Genomic DNA, 17893 nt, shown 5'->3' on the forward strand with positions numbered 1-17893 from the left:
TAATGGGTGAAGGTCGCTCTTAACCTTGCCATTGAGAGGCTAAGGTGAAGCAGATGAAAAGGAGATGAGGGGTGTACCTCATTGCTTCTATCCCTGATCAGGGAGAGCATTAGAAAGTGTGGGAGCTCAGAAAGATGGAGCTCTTTCCACATTATTGACTCGATTAGATCTTGGGTTTTTATCTCAATGCTTCAACCATGTAATGGGAGCAAAGAGAGGACACACTGAATAGTGGGGGATAGATTACTTATCCCTACCTTCCACCAATTGCCTTACTTGAAGGACTTTTCCTGCTTGGGACAATTTTAAACACACACAAGCATTGCCTCTTAAGGAGGACTTCAGACAGTTTGCCCGGTCAAATAACAGACCGGGTCTCCAGACTACATGAAGAAGAAGTAATTATACCTCAAAAGCAATTGCTAAATAGCAAAGCAAGCAACTAAAGCAACTAAAATGTACCTGAAAAAGTCAAACTTATTAGTAAACAAGTCAACAGTTCAAACCAAAAGAAAATGAAACAACAGTCGACCACAGAGGGACCAATGTGCAAAGCACAAGACTCAAGTATGTGAGTCACACCTACAAAACAAGGATTAGCACAATATATAATCCAACTCAATCAAATTTGAATGATCTTTGAGGCATTGGTGCTTAACCTGAAACAACAGCTCAATTGTAAGCTCAAAAGACCACTAGGACTAGCCTAGGGTCAAATATGAAAGAAAAAGTCAAAACAGCAAAGAAAAGTCAGCCAAAGTCAAGGTCAAACATTTAGTAAGCAATCACAATTGGGCCCACATTCAAATCATGCATTATTATCATTTCATGAACATTTGAAGTCAAAGTAAGGCAAATGAAAGCACAAAAAAGTCAACAGAATGACTTGCATCAAAAGTCAACTCAAACAATCTCAAAAATCATCAAATAAATCACATTCAATCCTAACATCTAGCATGACAAGCATGTCAAATTTCATTGCATTTGGATGAGAGGAAGGCAGTCAATTAAAATCATGAAGTCAAACCAAATTCAAGCATGCATAATGAAGGTCAACAAACATGGGTCAACTTCAAAAAATCATATCAAATTGAAAACAGATGAGAAATGAATGAGATTAACACCAATGCAAAGCTCAAGATGTCTAGTTATCACATATGAAATTTCATGATCATACAATATGGTATGAGAATTTCCCAAAGGATATGGCAATGTGTATCACAAAAAGTCAACAAATGACTAAGCATGGAAGAAAATTCTCAAATAAATGGAAAACAGCATGATTAATTCCAAGAAAATTCATACACAAACTAGACATGTGATAGATGGTTCATGCAAAATTTTGGATTATTTGGAGGCCAGGAGACATGTGAACAAAAATTGGGAAAATGCACATCATTCATGTAGCACCAAATGCAACACCTCACTTCAAAAATTTGTAATTCACAAACCACATATGAGAAATGCACAAACTCTACATGGAAACAAAGGTGAATGAGTCTAGTTTCACCACAAAAAATTTCAGGGGCAATGGATACATCATGAGTATTTCACAAAAAGAATGGCAAAGGGTGTCAAATGTGCATACATGTTAGGAAAACAATTACCACTTAAAATCCAGCCAATGAAAAATTAATTAAAAATCATAATCAAATACTAGACATCCATGTGAAGATGATGCAAAAATTTTCATGATTTTTGGATTTAAATTGAAAGAGAAATGGATTTTGCAAGTTGAGTGAATAATTGAGGCAAACATGAACACATAACATGAACTAATAGTCAAAGGTTGGTCAGCGCATGGCATTTTGGTAAATAAGGGTGCCACTAATCAAAACGCACAGCTTTGGCAAACAAAATGAAATGTTCTCATTGGCTGTTGCCAATGAAACAGTAACTCGGCCAATGAGTTCAAAAACTGGGTTCTAAAACCCTAGGGTTTTAGCAGCCATGGCATTCAACTATCGATCATGAACAACAATCAACAAACAGCATCAACAATCAATCATGGCATTGACACGGTTCATGCAAAACAACAACAAACCAAATGCATATGAGTTCTGGGAAAACAAAACTGGAAACAAGCTAGGGTTTTTGCAGCAAGGCATTCATGTTTATCACAGCAAAATGGATTTAAAACAAGTGATACAGACCAAATGGCAACACAGTCAAAATGCTCATGCAACATACAGCAATCAACAGCCAATCATGTTCAACATTTCTAGGCAGCCTTAGGGTTTTAGAAACAGCAGCAGGGCAAACCATATTCAGCTTCATGATTCATCACCAACATGCGAAATCCAAACAGCATGGTAAACAGCAATTGCAGTGGAAATGGTTCAGGTGATCACAAACAACAACAACAGCCAACACTTATGCGTACATGAAACAATATTTCTGGAAGGATACAAATGTTTTAACACAACAGCATGCTTCATGTTCATCAACCAAGTTCATCATCAAAACAAAATTCGAATTGCATCAATCACACAGCAGGGCAATTAAGAATGCTCTTCATGCAAACACATCATAAAACAACAAACCAAACAATCATGAGAAATTTCTGGTGCATAGCTCTAGGGTTTAAACACAACAGCATACATTCATCATCATCATGCATTCGAAAATTTCATATGCCCAGAAATCAAAATCAAGTAAACCAATAGCATCATTAAACATTAAGCAACAAGGATATAACATCAACTTTCATTAAATCAATGCAAGTAAGGTAAATCGAGCAAAAATGCATTTGGACACAAGAAATGAAATCCAGATTTCTCCATCATATCACAACCATTTTGAATGATGCAAGTTGCAATGGAACAAGCATGGGAAGAACTTCAAGACACATGGCATTAATTTGAGAAAAGTGGAACTCGAAGTCTTACTTGAATCTGAAGAAAATGGTGAAACAGGGCTTCTTTTGGTGATACAAGTGCAAACAGATGAAGACTTTGGTTGGTGTTGGTGTATACTTGAAGCAAATCAGCTCGAGCAACTCAAATTCCACTTGAAGCAAAATCTGCCATGGCTGTAGCTTGGAGAAAACAGAGTTTGAAGATGAAGTTCCAGCTGGTAAATGATGTTGCAAAAAGCTTCTAAATGTTGTGCAAATGAAGAAAACAATGAAGAGGATTCGTGTGTTTTGAAGCTTTTGGCAGAAAAAATGCAAAGTGGAAAAATGCAAGAATGAGAGAATGTGAGTTTCTGTCGTGTGGCTGCAGTCTCTCTAGGGTTGGAATGAGCAGAAAAATTGCTTATAAGGGTCTGTTTAGCATTGGTTTAGGAAGTGCTAAACTTGCTTAGCTCAAAATGAAGTATTTGCATTTTTGCTAATTTGGAAATAAGTGGATATGGAGGGTGTAAGCTGTACACGAATTGGGCCTTTGGACAGGCTGCCAACAGACCAAAACCCTGCTGTTTTTATGTTGCTCAATGAATTGCTAGCTTTTGCTTTCACTTATGAATCCATTTGCCAAAATTTCAAGTTATGCACCTTGGTCCAAAATGATGGTATGATGATGGCATGAGCATGATTTTAGGCTTGGAGCATGTCTCAAATAACATATGAAGCAAATCCCAATTGGCCAAATGGAGAAAAAACCAATAATTCAAAAAGTCAAACTTGAGTCAAACTTGAAATTAAAAAAGTCAAGGCCAAAAATGCCATTTTGAATGGTAGGGTTTTGGTGAATGAAATTTATATTTTTGGAAAGAGGAGGAAAAATGTGGTTTGTAGGAAAAAACCCCACCAAATTTGGCCTTATGGTTCATGAGATATGGCTTGTTGAAGTTCACAAATTTTTGAAATTGAATTGATCATATCTTGACAACCACACATGGGATTTGAGAGTTCTTGGACTTTTTGAAAATGGGAGAACAAGATCTTCAACTTTCATGTTGGGAAAAAATTCATTTGAAGCTTGTATCATGATGTAAGTTTAAGATCAAGAAGTTTCCATTTTTGGCAGTTGAAATTACAGGTCCACTTTCTATTTTGGGAAATTTTCTGTTTGACTTGAAATTCTTCCATGATGAGGTTTGACATGATACATGAGGCTTGTATAGACATGAATGAGCTCCTTCAAATCAATTCTACCCATCAAATCACTGATTAAATCCACAGTTGACCAAGTTTGACTTTTCTAGGGTTTTGCATGACTGAAGCATTTCTGATGAATTCCAAACCCTAATTCCTTGAGCACTTTGACTTCAAATGATGTCCCAAGTTGTATGAACTCTTGATTATTGATCATGGTGCCCAAATTCTGCAAGAATGGCCACCATCCACTGCAATGACTGACTGTTGACTGTCTTTGACCTAATTGCTGATGATTGCTTCAACTGCAAGCAACAAGGTTAGACTGACAATATTTTTGTACTTTTGGTTAGTTAACATATGAAAAGCAAAGATATACAAATGCAAAGTATGCTTGGTGATCAAGAAATCAACCCACAAGGCAACCTACCCACTAGGAGGAAAGCTAAGGCATGCATTGATCCTTGAGGCCATGATATGATATGATATGGGCCATGAGGGATCTTAGGGCCCAAAATTGGGGTCTTACAGATGCCCCTATTTAAGGTCATTCTAGCCGGAGAAGTGAAGTTTAGAAATCTTCATCTCGACGCGGTAGAATGGACTTAAATAACAGTAATGAGACAAATTTTGGTCCCTAAGAGACCTCATGATGCGAATGTATGTATGCAAAAGACACAAATTATGTGGGGAATATGATTCACACAGAAGAAAAGACGATCCATCGGAGTAGTACACTCACCAGGAACAGAGACTCTAACAAGACTCTATGGGGATAAACAAAACTGACATAACGTGAACAAGACACGACTCCAAACTGGGGAAGATAAAACTGACATAGCGTGAACAAGACACGACTCTGATTAGGGAAATGACAGAAAACAGACTGGAGAACTTACTGGGGAGTAAAGGACTCGCACTGGGGGAAAGAATTCCAAAGGAAAATAAATCCATTGGAGAGACACAAGCTGACTCCTGGGGAGAAGCAACGAAAAGTTCCACCAAGGGAAGCAACAAAGAAATGAGATGTTATCGGTATAAGGGTAACAAAAACAGGAAGGAACACCAAGGATACCGGGTTGTAGGGTATATAACAGGTGACCGACCAAAGACGTGAATTGGTGTGTGTTCCAAAACACTCATCATCCTGAAGAGAGCGAAAGCAAACTTGTTTATAGGATGGATATTCAATTCCACAAGGAATATGAATCTTACTCTGAGGAGAAAGCAACAAAGGATTGACCCAAGAGTGAACGAGACATATTATTCATTACCGGCAGACCGTGAATAATATACTCAAAAGGAAAATTATCCTGAACCGGTTACTGGGTTGTTTAAGGATAAAATCCGAAGACGTGAATTGGTGTGTGTTCCAAGACACTCATCATCCTAAACACAAACTGGTTAAAGGATGGGCAAAAAAGCGTGAATTGGTGTGTGTTCCAAAACACTCATCATCCGAAAGAAAGCTAGAACAGCAGACTTGTTTAAAGGATGGTCAAAAAAGCGTGAATTGGTGTGTGTTCCAAAACACTCATCACCCTGAAGAAAGCTAGAACAGCAGACTTGTTTAAAGGATGGACAAAAAAGCGTGAATTGGTGTGTGTTCCAAAACACTCATCATCCGAAAGAAAGCTAGAACAGCAGACTTGTTTAAAGGATGGACAAAAAAACGTGAATTGGTGTGTGTTCCAAAACACTCATCATCCGAAAGAAAGCTAGAACAGCAGACTTGTTTAAAGGATGGACAAAAAAAACGTGAATTGGTGTGTGTTCCAAAACACTCATCATCCAAAACGCAAACTGGTTAAAGGATGGACATTCGATTCTACAAAGAATGCGAATCTTGCTCAGCTGGGGAAAATCAACAAAGGATTCCAACTAAAGAGCGCATGAGACATATTATTCATTACCGGCAGACCGTGAATAATATACTCGCATGGAAGATTATCCTGAACCGGTTACTGGGTTGTTTAAAGGATAAAATCCGAAATCGTGAATTGGTTTGTGTTCCAAGACACTCATCACCCTGAAGAAAGCTAGAACAGCAGACTTGTTTATAGGATGGACATTCGATTCCACAAGGAATACGAATCTTACTCTGAGGGGAAAACAACAAAAGATTGACCCAAGAGTGGACGAGATATAATATCCATTACCGTCAGAACGTGGATAGAATACTCACAAAGGAAGATTATCCTGAACCGGGTTGTAGGTTGTTTAAGGATAAAATCCGAAATCGTGAATTGGTTTGTGTTCCAAAACACTCATCATCCTGAAGAAAGCTAGAACAGCAGACTTGTTTATAGGATGGATAAAAAAACGTGAATTGGTGTGTGTTCCAAAACACTCATCACCCTGAAGAAAGCTAGAACAGCAGACTTGTTAAAAGGATGGACAAAAAAGCGTGAATTGGTGTGTGTTCCAAAACACTCATCACCCTGAACGCCAACTGGCTAAAGGATGGATAAAAAACGTGAATTGGTGTGTGTTCCAAAACACTCATCACCCTGAAGAAAGCTAGAACAGCAGACTTGTTAAAAGGATGGACATTCAATTCCACAAGGAATATGAATCTTACTCAGCTGGGGAAAATCAACAAAGGATTCCAACTAAAGAGCGCATGAGATATATTATTCATTACCGGCAGACCGTGAATAATATACTCGCAAGGAAGATTATCCTGAACCGGTTACTGGGTTTTTTAAGGATAAAATCCGAAAAGAAAGGCATCGGGATACCAGAATAGGTATATAATGATGACCAATCAAAAAGGGAGCAACAGACATTACCGACAAAAGGGTAAATGAAAGGCGATCTGCTGAGGATAAATTGCAAGCATCCGGCAATTATCCACAGGGACTAGCTGGGGATGCATTGATATACAACCAATGATCCGGGGAACAAATCACTAGCAAACGGTGAAAGGACCCACTGGGGATAAAATTGCTAGCATACGGCAATTATCCACAAAAAACTTGCTAGGGATATAAGTGCTGATCTGAGCAACTTATACAAGCAAAGGAAAATCAACATCAAGAACTAGATGAAGGTAACCACAAAATTAGGGTTTACATCTACCGAATACGGGGTAGAAGACCAAAAACTCCGCGTGGGGATAGAACAAATCACAAATCCGCACGGGAAACCAAAATAGGGTTTATAACAAACCACAAACTGCTGAAGAGCAGGAAAGTAGGATTTACAACTACCGGGTGGTAGGTAGAAAACCAAAAACTCTGGCTGGAGAATAAAAGGTGTATAACCACAAATTCTGTTAAGAAAGCCAGGAAAGATAGGACTTATAACTACCGGTTATGAGGGTAGAGGCCCAAAAACATTCCGCTGGGGAACAACCCACTGGGAAGCACAAGACATCTGACAAATAGCCAATTCGGGAATGATCCGAAAAGACAGACTGAATCAAGACACGTCCTAATGAGGATGTAACTCAAATAGGAAAATCCATCCCAATATATGTGTTGGGAGGAAACGGAAGAAACCGTCATCCACGAAGATATATCTCAGTGGGGAACTGCAGAAGAAAAGACAACATTTTCTGCTTATGGGGTTGACTCTATATGGAGAGATTTACAAACACCCGACATCTGCTTGGGGAGATCTGTAAAGAGATCTATATCACCATAGCAGGAGACACGACAAACAAAAGATATATGGCAAGAAATGCAACATGAATATCTGAATGTTTTTATGAATATGCATGAATATGCGTGATTTATGTTTGATGAATGCTGACAAAACAGACAGTTCTAACACAAACAGGTTCAGGAACAACGCCCGGTATTATACTTCCAGGGGAAAAACCAACTGGAGAGTCAATCTGCAGAGATCTATATGCTGTAAAGCAAAGATCTGCGAGTACTGCTGAAGAAGCAGAGAATCAGAGATATTAAGAAACAACCCAATCAGGGTACAGAAAGTCACAACGGGCAAAACAGCCACCAAGACGAATCTGTAGGGGAACAAGGGGAGTCCCAAAGATATCTGCAGGGGATCTCAGTGTTAACTGAGAAACAAAGGTGCATACGCACGAGCACAAACTGCTGTAGAAGCAAATCCACGTAACTCCACTGGGGAACAACCCACTGAGGGAGAATGGTATCATCCGAATAGAATCTAACTGCATAAGCAACTCTATTGGGGAAGACTGTCGGCTACTCTCTTGGGAACAAGCCACTGAGGGAGGACAGATCAAACAAGTAGGTTCTGCGACGGACCACTCCACTTGGGGAGAATACACAAAGCAAACTGATCACAACAAGTAGATTCTGCAATATAAGCCACTCTACTGGGGATCACAAATAATCAGGAAATCAATCCGTTCACTGGAGGCTGGAGCCAACATCCGACCATACTGGGGATTGAAGGAGTATTCAACGGGCGAAACTGCCGCAACAAACACTCTGCAGACTAAGCTGAGGAAAAGATGGTTGCAATACTGGGATGTCAACCCAAACAACCACTGAGTAGGAAAATAAATCCTGCTCTGCTGAAGAGAAAAACTCTGATGGAGAGATAGCAACAATTCCACAGACGACTTCGCCGGGGAAAAGGTAAAGTACCGGGTATCAAACCACTGACTTACCGAGTCTTCAAAAAGAAAGCGATCATGCTGAGGAAACAGACAGTTCCGCTGGCAACACTGCATGGGGAAAAGCGGTAACAACTCCACTTGCGACCCTGGTGGGGATGTTAATAACAGCTCTACTTGCGACTCAGAGGGGAATATCAATCAATCAGTTATATTTATGACTGCTGAGGAGACAAATAAAGTCTGGGGCATACGACCCACTGGAGAAAGTGACGGGGCACCAAGATGACAAACCATCAACCGCCGAAACTTCACAAGAAAACATCCATGCTAGGGAAAACTGCTGCTGGAGAAAACAAAGTCCTCAACAACAAATCATGCTTGCGATTGTACTGGGGAACAACCCCAACAACAACTCTGCTCGAGGAGCAACCTCAACAAAGGTCTGAAGAAAGAAGATACCACCAAACCAGGAATATGAACAAATGTCTTACCTGTTGGGAATCATGCCACCCTCGGGAGAGCACTGAGGTATTCTTGAGTATCCTTTCAATCTTGTGAACGTTCACTTTGTTTAAAACAAAAATTTTGAAAAAAATTGATTTGTTTAAAACAATGACATTTTATCAATTTAAAACATGCCAAACATTTGTTGAATTGAAACAAATAAGAGTGCAAATAAATTGGATAAAAAGCTCAAATTGATTTGATAGAATGGTAGTCTGCAAATGGCAAGACTCCATAGATCTGTACAAATTTGAAATCAGTGATATATATTGGAAGAGGGCTACATTGAACATAATGATCCTTTCTCTACCAATTTGAATCTCGATGTATCCGAAGCTTCAGTTGACAACGAATCGAGGATCTTCTGACGAAAAGACGACTGATGAACAGAAAGTCTTGTCAGGATGCAGTTACTTGCCAAATCCCTAATTTTTGCCTAGATTGCCCCAGAGTGAGGTACTCAATCTAGCGGGATGCAAACATATTCTTTTTTCAAGTCTCTAATTTTTGCCTGGATTACCCTTGCGGGTTCTCCACCGAGACGCTCATTTTTGCCTAAGCCGCCCTTTCGGGTTTTCAACTTAGCGAGCTATTCTGTTTTTTCATTTGCATATACTTTTTTTTTTTTTTTTTTTTTTTTTTTTTTTTTTTAGGCAAAGTATCTCTTAACTGCATCTGAATTCACAGGACGAGTGAAATCCTCCCCATCCATTGTTGTAAGCATCAAAGCTCCGCCTGAAAAGGCTCTCTTAACAACATATGGACCCTCGTAGTTTGGAGTCCACTTGCCCCTGGAATCGGGCGCGAAAGACAAAACTTTCTTGAGCACAAGGTCACCTTCTCGGAACACACGAGGCTTGACCTTCTTGTCGAATGCTTTCTTCATTCTTTGCTGATATAACTGACCATGGCACATGGCAGTTAAACGCTTTTCTTCAATCAGATTCAATTGGTCGTAACGACTCTGAATCCATTCAGCATCAGTCAACTAGGGACTTGAGGGTATACTTTTTTCTTTTTTCTTTTGGAAAAATTTTGAAAAGATTTTCCTGATTTTTGATTTTTTCTTATTTTTCACCCTCTTTCTTCTTTTTTTTTTTTTTTTTTTTTTTTTTTTTTTTGATTGCATTTGCAATGCCCCAGTTTGACTGTTCTGCTGATTCTCATGATACAGCTGAATGAGCTTCTTTTGGTGCTCAAGAAGGCGGGTAATCTCGTCAGGAATCCCCTTTAACATCATCTTCCTCTGCCTCAGAATACAAAGAATTCAAGATTGGGAGATGGCGTTGGATCATTATGTTCAATGGGTTTAGAAATCCCTGCATAATGATTCTGGATAATGAAAAGCTTTGATATTTAAACAAGCAAATCATTTATGCAGATGAAAAAGTTGTTTTTGTTTTTCATGGTTTTTTGTGATCACTGATTTCATGCAAAAAGCAAAAAGTGAAAACAAATGGAAAAACAAATGTTTGACAATGCATTAATTGAATGAAAACATCATTGTATTAAAATGCTGCCAACAATGTCATCACTTCTCCTTTTGGCATGGGAGAAGGGTTTCAAACAAAATGAACAAATCACGCTGACTTATGAATGACCGTAGGAACATCCACAGCGACCCAATTGTGGCAGACACCACCAGGAATGATGAAATTGTTCAGGTCCTCTGCATCCTCTTCTTCAATGATAGCAGCAACTTCTTCTTCAGGTTGATCAGCATGGATGAATCCTCCACTTGCGAACAAACCTTGCTCATTAAGTGCCCCAGAACAGTAGCCAATGCCAGCCCGGGAATGGTTAACCAGGAATAAATCCATCAACAGGAATAAATCCATCAACAGGAATAAATCCATCAACAGCACTAAGGCTGGCAAAATATCCTCCTCGGAGTTCACAATTCTCTAGCTCAAAATGATCCATAAATCTGGCAGAATCGGCTCTGGTATAATACCGGCAAAGTGCGTCTTCAAAATAAATGAAGATCGCAGGGTCAGACCACAGGACGGGAGACCGGAACAAAACACCCGCTTATGCAAATGATGCATGAAGTGTTTATGCATATGCTTGTTTTTTATATCAAAGGAACCCGAGGGTTTTATTTGCAAACTTCGAAATTTTTAAGCATTTTGATCATACATGAGAATATCTCATCAGATATATTAGGTGAAATTTTTTTCCGGTTTTTTCATGTTTTGAAATTTTTTGCAAATAAACTCCTTTGAGTTCCTTGAAAAATTTCTTTTTCTGATGATATGAATGCGGATGAATGCGTGAATGCATGAATGCAACAATCACACTCAAGGATCAAGCAATACACACCAAACAAAGGTCGTGGGAAAGCTCTATGTATCCCTAATATCAATCATCCATTTTGGTGGATTTAGGTTTTCACCTTATCAACACCCAAGTTCCATTGATATTAACGGTACATGAACCGGTTCAGACATTCTTAATATCAACCAGCCGCTTTGATGGATTTTAGGTTTTACACCTGATCCGGGATCCATTGATATTAACAATGTTTGAACGACTCAACCACGAATCACGGGTTTGTTGAGAGTCACGAGCATGGAGTCTCGGTTAAGAACCGCCCAAAGGGAGTGTACTAGGGTTTAAACCTGCCAGACATGTTCTATCAGAGGTTCCCATAATCATCGTTCCATCTTTCGAATATTATCGGAGGAACGAATACTCGTATTCCAAGAATATTCTCAAGAGAAACTCTTATGAGTGTAGTATCGCGTAACAATCGTATCAGAACTGACATCTGAACGACCTCCGCACTACGGTCCTAAAAATAGGCCAAGATGGGTTTGGTAAACTAAGGTCCTTGGCTTCTGCGGAACATGATTGAAAGAATAATGCCTAACCACAAATAACTTGTGTGACATTATTAGTTCAACACGACCTCCACCAAGTGAATGGGCTCGCAAGTCAACTGGCTAAGGAATACTCCACACCAGTCAACAAGACTATGCCATTCTCCTATCCTAGAGAGCACTCGAGTTCGGGTATAGAACTCATCTCACAGATCACCAAAGCAAACAGCAATTGTATATCAAGCAATTCACACATTACAATCAATACAGTGATCCCAAATTGTACAAAAATATGTCACATAAAGAATAACAATATAGCACAACAAGGGTGAAAAGTAGGCAATACCACCAAGGATTCTGATGAGATATTCCCCAGTGGAGTCTTTTTTTAATGCATCCCCAGCAGAGTCGCCACTTTTCTGTAGCGGTGTATTCGTCGCTATATGATCTATCGATTAAATCATAAGCAAGGGATACATTGAAATTTCGAGTCGCCACCGCACTTTTATTTATCCAAAGGACTGGCTAAAAAGCGAACAAAAGCCTAAGAAGTTTTACACGTAGAAAACTAATAAAAAGATCAGAGATTCTGGGTAAGGGGTAAATTACGCAATGGGAAGGTGTTAGGCACCCATCACGTCCTAGGTACTCCTAGGGAGCCCTTTTCACACTTGTTGTATAAAATTGTTATTTGTTTTGACATAAACATTGTGCAAACATGATTGGGATGATGAGAAAAGAATATACATTTTTTATTGGGTTTTATTTATTTTTGTGTTCGAACGGATGAACCCGCTGCCTACGTACCTTCCATCAAAGGTAAGGATCAAAACGCCGTAGTTCGGCTAAAAGATTTCCAAAAGTTGGTGGATTCAGTTTTAAACACAAGCACTGAGGCTTTTCATTATCAATGGGAGAACACTCGACCAAAAACAACATCCACCATGCGAGGATAGCTTCGACGTACTAGAGGGGTTAGCCCTGTTTTCAGTACGGAAGTCTTACTGTCGACTCACTAAGGATAGGCAAGATTTACATCAACCACAATGATAATTGAAACCTATGGCTAATGCATGAAAAGATTAACAGTGGACAAAGCCAAAACAAGTGAATGAGTGAAGTTAATTGATTGTGATTGTGAAAATGAAGTCAGAGTATGATTAAGATTGATTCAAAGAAGTATTATGAAATGGGGTTTGAAAAAAAAGTCAAGGACTTGGGGTCCAGGTTTTTAATTTGAAAACATGAAGATGTTTGCACAATATCTATGTCAAGTTTGGAAGTAATGTGTGAAAAGGTTTAGGACACAATGAGGATGAATGGGTGGAAATGGATTGTAAAACTTCTTAGAAGGTTCGCCTCTTGAAATCATATAGGTGATGATTCAAGTGTGTCCTTTGGAATAGCAATGGATAATAACAAACAAACAAGAAAGAAAGCAAAAGCGGATATCGGATGCCAATCACTGGGCTTATACCAATCTCCTAAAATAAAACTGGATATCAGACGCCACTCAATGGTCTTACACTAATCTCCTCAAACAAAGAAATAAAAGGTGGATACCGGATACCAATAGATGGATTTACACCAGTCTCCTAAAACAGAAATGGATATCAGAGGCCACTCAATGGACTTACACTAATCTCCTCAAAAGAAAAACAAAGATGAGAAATGGAAGTTAACTGCCAATCTGTCTGGACTTAGGTTAATTCCACAGATGCTCATAGGAAAACCAATGCCACATTACAGGGACTTACAATGGATCCTCACATACAAGAACAAAAGCAACAATATGATCACAGGAATGCAAATGCCAACTTACAGGGACTTATAATTGCAACCTCTCATACAAACAGATAAAACAAACTATGATCACAGGAAAGCAGATGCCAACTTACAGGGACTTATAACTGCAACCTCACATACAAACAGATAAAACAAACTATGATCACAGGAAAGCAGATGCCAACTTACAGGGACTTACAGTTGCAACCTCACATAAACAAAGAAAAACAAAACATGGAAGTCAGATGCCAATCTGTCTGGGCTTACTCTAACCTCCACAGTATGGTCCTAGGAATACAAATGCCAACTTGCAGGGACTTACAGTTGTATCCTCACATACAAACAAACAAAACAACATGTGATCATAGGAGAGCAAATGCCAACTTGCAGGGACTTACAGTTGCTTCCTCACATACAATCAAATGCATCAAGCAAAGATAAGATGAGTGGCCAAGGTGATGGTCTTACAACTCACTTCCATATCATAGGAGCAATGGCCAATGAATGGTCTTACAATTGTCCTCAATGGGCAAACAACAATGATAATGTCACAAAGACAAATGATATGATCATGCACTAATGGCAATTGATGATGATAAATGCATAACATACAAGCAAACAAGTGCATATGAAGCAAAAATCAGTCAATCAATGAATATCAAACAGCACACTCTATAGCCAAACAAGGGGGGGGCTCACACAAGAGGGTTTTGACTATGAAAGTCCACTGTAATGGGTGAAGGTCGCTCTTAACCTTGCCATTGAGAGGCTAAGGTGAAGCAGATGAAAAGGAGATGAGGGGTGTACCTCATTGCTTCTATCCCTGATCAGGGAGAGCATTAGAAAGTGTGGGAGCTCAGAAAGATGGAGCTCTTTCCACATTATTGACTCGATTAGATCTTGGGTTTTTATCTCAATGCTTCAACCATGTAATGGGAGCAAAGAGAGGACACACTGAATAGTGGGGGATAGATTACTTATCCCTACCTTCCACCAATTGCCTTACTTGAAGGACTTTTCCTGCTTGGGACAATTTTAAACACACACAAGCATTGCCTCTTAAGGAGGACTTCAGACAGTTTGCCCGGTCAAATAACAGACCGGGTCTCCAGACTACATGAAGAAGAAGTAATTATACCTCAAAAGCAATTGCTAAATAGCAAAGCAAGCAACTAAAGCAACTAAAATGTACCTGAAAAAGTCAAACTTATTAGTAAACAAGTCAACAGTTCAAACCAAAAGAAAATGAAACAACAGTCGACCACAGAGGGACCAATGTGCAAAGCACAAGACTCAAGTATGTGAGTCACACCTACAAAACAAGGATTAGCACAATATATAATCCAACTCAATCAAATTTGAATGATCTTTGAGGCATTGGTGCTTAACCTGAAACAACAGCTCAATTGTAAGCTCAAAAGACCACTAGGACTAGCCTAGGGTCAAATATGAAAGAAAAAGTCAAAACAGCAAAGAAAAGTCAGCCAAAGTCAAGGTCAAACATTTAGTAAGCAATCACAATTGGGCCCACATTCAAATCATGCATTATTATCATTTCATGAACATTTGAAGTCAAAGTAAGGCAAATGAAAGCACAAAAAAGTCAACAGAATGACTTGCATCAAAAGTCAACTCAAACAATCTCAAAAATCATCAAATAAATCACATTCAATCCTAACATCTAGCATGACAAGCATGTCAAATTTCATTGCATTTGGATGAGAGGAAGGCAGTCAATTAAAATCATGAAGTCAAACCAAATTCAAGCATGCATAATGAAGGTCAACAAACATGGGTCAACTTCAAAAAATCATATCAAATTGAAAACAGATGAGAAATGAATGAGATTAACACCAATGCAAAGCTCAAGATGTCTAGTTATCACATATGAAATTTCATGATCATACAATATGGTATGAGAATTTCCCAAAGGATATGGCAATGTGTATCACAAAAAGTCAACAAATGACTAAGCATGGAAGAAAATTCTCAAATAAATGGAAAACAGCATGATTAATTCCAAGAAAATTCATACACAAACTAGACATGTGATAGATGGTTCATGCAAAATTTTGGATTATTTGGAGGCCAGGAGACATGTGAACAAAAATTGGGAAAATGCACATCATTCATGTAGCACCAAATGCAACACCTCACTTCAAAAATTTGTAATTCACAAACCACATATGAGAAATGCACAAACTCTACATGGAAACAAAGGTGAATGAGTCTAGTTTCACCACAAAAATTTTCAGGGGCAATGGATACATCATGAGTATTTCACAAAAAGAATGGCAAAGGGTGTCAAATGTGCATACATGTTAGGAAAACAATTACCACTTAAAATCCAGCCAATGAAAAATTAATTAAAAATCATAATCAAATACTAGACATCCATGTGAAGATGATGCAAAAATTTTCATGATTTTTGGATTTAAATTGAAAGAGAAATGGATTTTGCAAGTTGAGTGAATAATTGAGGCAAACATGAACACATAACATGAACTAATAGTCAAAGGTTGGTCAGCGCATGGCATTTTGGTAAATAAGGGTGCCACTAATCAAAACGCACAGCTTTGGCAAACAAAATGAAATGTTCTCATTGGCTGTTGCCAATGGAACAGTAACTCGGCCAATGAGTTCAAAAACTGGGTTCTAAAACCCTAGGGTTTTAGCAGCCATGGCATTCAACTATCGATCATGAACAACAATCAACAAACAGCATCAACAATCAATCATGGCATTGACACGGTTCATGCAAAACAACAACAAACCAAATGCATATGAGTTCTGGGAAAACAAAACTGGAAACAAGCTAGGGTTTTTGCAGCAAGGCATTCATGTTTATCACAGCAAAATGGATTTAAAACAAGTGATACAGACCAAATGGCAACACAGTCAAAATGCTCATGCAACATACAGCAATCAACAGCCAATCATGTTCAACATTTCTAGGCAGCCTTAGGGTTTTAGAAACAGCAGCAGGGCAAACCATATTCAGCTTCATGATTCATCACCAACATGCGAAATCCAAACAGCATGGTAAACAGCAATTGCAGTGGAAATGGTTCAGGTGATCACAAACAACAACAACAGCCAACACTTATGCGTACATGAAACAATATTTCTGGAAGGATACAAATGTTTTAACACAACAGCATGCTTCATGTTCATCAACCAAGTTCATCATCAAAACAAAATTCGAATTGCATCAATCACACAGCAGGGCAATTAAGAATGCTCTTCATGCAAACACATCATAAAACAACAAACCAAACAATCATGAGAAATTTCTGGTGCATAGCTCTAGGGTTTAAACACAACAGCATACATTCATCATCATCATGCATTCGAAAATTTCATATGCCCAGAAATCAAAATCAAGTAAACCAATAGCATCATTAAACATTAAGCAACAAGGATATAACATCAACTTTCATTAAATCAATGCAAGTAAGGTAAATCGAGCAAAAATGCATTTGGACACAAGAAATGAAATCCAGATTTCTCCATCATATCACAACCATTTTGAATGATGCAAGTTGCAATGGAACAAGCATGGGAAGAACTTCAAGACACATGGCATTAATTTGAGAAAAGTGGAACTCGAAGTCTTACTTGAATCTGAAGAAAATGGTGAAACAGGGCTTCTTTTGGTGATACAAGTGCAAACAGATGAAGACTTTGGTTGGTGTTGGTGTATACTTGAAGCAAATCAGCTCGAGCAACTCAAATTCCACTTGAAGCAAAATCTGCCATGGCTGTAGCTTGGAGAAAACAGAGTTTGAAGATGAAGTTCCAGCTGGTAAATGATGTTGCAAAAAGCTTCTAAATGTTGTGCAAATGAAGAAAACAATGAAGAGGATTCGTGTGTTTTGAAGCTTTTGGCAGAAAAAATGCAAAGTGGAAAAATGCAAGAATGAGAGAATGTGAGTTTCTGTCGTGTGGCTGCAGTCTCTCTAGGGTTGGAATGAGCAGAAAAATTGCTTATAAGGGTCTGTTTAGCATTGGTTTAGGAAGTGCTAAACTTGCTTAGCTCAAAATGAAGTATTTGCATTTTTGCTAATTTGGAAATAAGTGGATATGGAGGGTGTAAGCTGTACACGAATTGGGCCTTTGGACAGGCTGCCAACAGACCAAAACCCTGCTGTTTTTATGTTGCTCAATGAATTGCTAGCTTTTGCTTTC

This window comes from Lathyrus oleraceus, chromosome 5, assembly GCF_024323335.1.
Source record: "Lathyrus oleraceus cultivar Zhongwan6 chromosome 5, CAAS_Psat_ZW6_1.0, whole genome shotgun sequence".
Taxonomy (NCBI): domain Eukaryota; kingdom Viridiplantae; phylum Streptophyta; class Magnoliopsida; order Fabales; family Fabaceae; genus Lathyrus; species Lathyrus oleraceus.